Source organism: Astyanax mexicanus, chromosome 13, assembly GCF_023375975.1.
Source record: "Astyanax mexicanus isolate ESR-SI-001 chromosome 13, AstMex3_surface, whole genome shotgun sequence".
NCBI classification, from domain to species: domain Eukaryota; kingdom Metazoa; phylum Chordata; class Actinopteri; order Characiformes; family Acestrorhamphidae; genus Astyanax; species Astyanax mexicanus.
This window is the reverse complement of record NC_064420.1, coordinates 46,919,978-46,924,439: the sequence shown is the minus strand read 5'-3', so window position 1 is coordinate 46,924,439 and position 4,462 is coordinate 46,919,978.

The following is a 4,462-nucleotide window of genomic DNA, read 5'->3' as shown; positions in this document are numbered from 1 at the left end:
CTTTCAGACTCTTTGGCCCGTTTCTGACACCTAGCGTTCAAACTTTGAATCTCACATTATAAAAACCTGCTTAACAGTGGGCCAGCTTTCATTCTATTTCTAAAATACCTCGCGGGCCACTCCAAAAAAAGGAAACAGGCCGCAGTTTGGACACCCCTGCTCTAAACCCATACATCACCAAATGCTCCTCCTACACTACCCCTCCCCTTTTTCAGGTTTGAGCTGAGGGTTTAATGCGCTTCAGCTGTGTTTGGTACTCAGAAATCCGGCTAACGGATTTATAAAGTATTGCCTAAAGTTAAGAGACTTTTAGACAATTATAAAACCGAACATCACACTGACCTCAACGTTATTACCACACAAATATGTGTAAAAAAAAATGTATATGTCTTATTTTACGGCAATAAAACAGCCTTAATAAAACAGATATTGAAGTTCAACTATTTTAAGCATTTTGTTGTTTATGTATTGTCTTCATCTAATTAAGAAAAGACAATAAATATGAATCACAAAACTAGTGTCCAACATTTTTCAGAGACTTTAAACATTGAATATTGAAGATAATAGGAAGGTTAAAAAAGGCTCATTTTACTCCACTCGTTGTTTTAAAAAAGCTTTAAATGTGTCTTTTCTTCTGAAATTCAGTAAATACAGTCATTTAAAACTGTTTAAAAAGCTAAAAAAATACAATAATTACAAAATAGTGGATCCTCTCTTAGTATTTGAGTTAAAAACCCACAAAAGACTTCGTTCCAACGTCCAGGTCAACAAAGGGAAAGGTTCTGAGATGAGTTTGAGGATGAAAGCGCTGTCAGACTCTCCGTCACGCTGAGAGATAACCGGCCTTTTCTGAGACGGACTGAAGGTCTAAAGCCTTTTCTACACCGACTCTTCCCTCCACGCCTCAATCCACACCGTCAGACGCTCCACCTTCACCCTGACGTCCAGCTGTCTAACAGATAAACGGCGTCGTGATGAACGCTTCATCTCCACAGCTCAATTTATAACTCTACTGAACAGAAGAGCGTCCTCAGAATAACCCAGAATCACTGCTCTCTAATAATTCCGCCTGAAGTGTTCTGAGTTAATATACGTCTACTGTCCGTCTGCTTCACCACACGCTTTCACACTGATACAAATCTCAGAACACCAACACACACACACACACACACACACACACAGCATCTCCCTCACGCCCCTGCAGGAATATTACAAACCTTTGCTTTGCTTTGTGGAAAGAAAGAACCATTTTAATCAAAAGTAGGCTTTAGAGTTGTAGTGATTTCCCACTATAGACAGTCCTCGTGTTTAGATATCACCAAATATACTCAAGAAAGGATTTGGACACATCCCATCAGGGTATTAAGTACCTACTATTAGGGCTGGGTGTTAAAATTTGATACCAAAAAGACATAAAAAAAATTGGTGCCTGTTTTCAATACTTTGCAATAAACACGCCAAACAACGTGCGACGTGAACAAAACGCGACAGCACTGCTGGAAATCTTTCAGGCACTCTCTATCTCTTCCTTTCTCTCTTTCTCTTTTGTTTTCTCTCTCTTTCTTTCTGTTTCTATTTCTTTCTCTCAATTTCTCCCACTTTTTCTGTTCTCTCTCTCTCTCTATCGTTCTCTCTCATTTTTTTCTGTTTCTCTCTTTCTCTTTCTTTCTTTCTTTCTTTCTTTCTTTCTTTCTTTCTTTCTCTCTCTTTCTCTTTCTTTCTTTCTTTTCTCTTTTTTCTCTTTCTCTCTCTTTCTTTCTCTTTTGTTCTCTTTGTTTCTCTCTTGTTTCCCTTGTTTTTTTTTGTCTTGTTTTCGGTCTGTTTGTTTGTTTCTTTCTTTCGGTTTCTATTTCTTTCTCTCTTTCTTTCTCTCAATTTCTCTTTCTCTCTTTAGTTTTCTCTTATTTCTTTTCTTTATCTTTCTTTCATTCTCTCAATTTATTTTGCTTTCTCTTTCTCTCTCTCTATCATTCTCTCTATTTTTTCTCTCTATTTCTTACTCTCACTTTCCCTCTCTTTTCTCTTCCACCCTCTTGTTCTTTCTTTCTTTCTATTACTCTCTCCTTCTCTATTGCTTTTATCTCTCAATTTCTTTCTTTTTCTCTTTTCTTGTTTTCTTTCTTTCTTTCTATTTCTATTTCTCTCTTTCTCTATTTCTCTTTCTCTCTATTTTCCTTTCTCTCTTTATTTTCTTTCTTTCTTTCTCTGTTTCAATTTTTTTTATTTCTTTCTCTCAATTTCTTTTGCTTTCTCTCTCTCTCTCTCTTTTTTTTCTCTCGCTCTTTCTTTCTTTCTCGCTCTTTCTCTTTCGTTATCTCTCTCTCTTTCTCTCTCTCTCTCTCTCTCTCTCAATATTATAATACAGTAAAAAGACTGTAGTCTGCCAGGCCTAAACCACACTACACTATTATTACTGTCCCCTCTTGAACATAGAGAAATACAAGCATTTAAAAAAATATCTTATCATGTTTTTAAGTGATTGACACCACTAATATAATTTAAAAGAGGAGCTACAGGATCTACAGGCCCAGCTGTAGCAACATGTGTTCCATACAAAACCTGTAGAAACTCCTCCAAACCCAACCATCTCAATCTCTCCTTATATCCAGTATAGAGGATCCAACAGAGTCTAAACTAGAGACTCCTTTCAGTTACAGAACAGTTTTACCCCCAATAAACTCATCCAAAGATCAGCCACACAGCCTGCGGTTCCATCCCACCCGGGTCTGCTGCATCAGGTTGGACCGTAGCCATCTCCATCAGAGGAGAAAGTCCCAATTAACACCAGACCACAGACCCGTCTCCCACCCAGCCAGCGCTGGCTCTGAGTCTGCAGCCTGAGGCCTGGTACTGTGCCACACACAATTCCATAAACTGACCAGAGAGCTGCAGTGATTGGCTGAGAGGCTGCTGAGCTGGTCTCTCCAATCCACTGGCTGCTGTTCAGCTGCTGCTCTAACAAAGAGCCAGAGGAGAAAAACACCAAAGAGGAGTTGATCACAGAGATGTGTAGATCAGATTTATATATAATACTAGGGATGGGTGATATGGCCCTAAAACAAAATCATGATATTTCATGGTATTTTCGCGATAACAATACTCTTGGCGATATGACAAAACACTAAATAAAAAAAATATATACATTATTTTGAGAATACATTACCGCAACTAAATCAAAATTAATTTAGATTATTGCATATATAGACATTAAAAAAATACAAGAATTTTATCAGATTTATAACAGAATTCAATAATCCAGAATGTCATGATACTAATAATCCTAATAACACACTTCAAATATCTCCATTAATCCAGGAATAAAGTAAAATAAGTGATACTGGACAGATATAATCTCTAGATATAGATATATAATGGATAATGAGAACAGTATGATAATATGACGATATTTTAGGGTATAATATCGTTCACGATATTCAAAAATCTGATATTTTTGTGTACGATATGATATTGCACACCCCTATATAATACTGTTCTAGATTAGATTATACTGCCTGGATTATATTATCAATTCTATACTGATTACACTGAAATCCAAGCAGGAAAGAGATTATTTGACTCATGCTGACTGTATCCCATGACTTCTGTCACATCCAATGGAATTCTTCTGTCTAGAATTTGGATGTGATTTCTGCCAAAGACTATCAAAGTCTGTACTAAGGCTTCAACTAAAGACTATTTAAGCTTTTTAAGCCACTAATCTGACAATTCTTTTTTTTAGATTAGATTTTTTAGATTTAGATTTATTTTAGATTTTTTTAAAATAAATTTCATAAACTTGTGTTTCCTATTGGTGAGGCTCTCGATCTATGGCATACAGCATCTTCACAAGTAAACTTTTGAACATTTGAAAATTTTAACTTTTTGATAGTTGGACATACCTACAGGTGCATCTCGAACAATTAGAATATAATTTAAATAAATAACCCTTTACTTATATAGCTGTATTACACACAGAGTGATCTACTTTAAGTGTTTATTTCTTTTATAAAGAAATTATGGCTTACAGCCAGTGAAAACCCATAGATCAGTGTCTCAGAAAATTAAAACATTGTATAAGACCAACTGGTACTTTGGGCAGTGTGCCAAGTCCTGCTGGAAAATGAAATCCACATCTACATAAAAGTTTTCAGCAAATCAGTTTCCCCAATCAGTGATGGTTTGGAGAGACATGTCTTCTGCTGGTGTTGATCCACTGTGTTTTATCAAAGTCCAAATATTTTTTAGTATTTGCTTATTTTAGTATTAATATGTTTCAATTTGTATTGCTACTCTTGAATTGCCAGATTTGCATTTTTCCTGCTAAATTGGTCTAGTTTAATAATCATGGGTGAAAATTCAAAGGGTATATTTCTTTTGAGCTACTTTTATGTTTAACACGTCCACCAAAAAGCTTTAATTTAATTTTTAATTTAATTAACTGTTCAAAATGGAAATGTTTGTG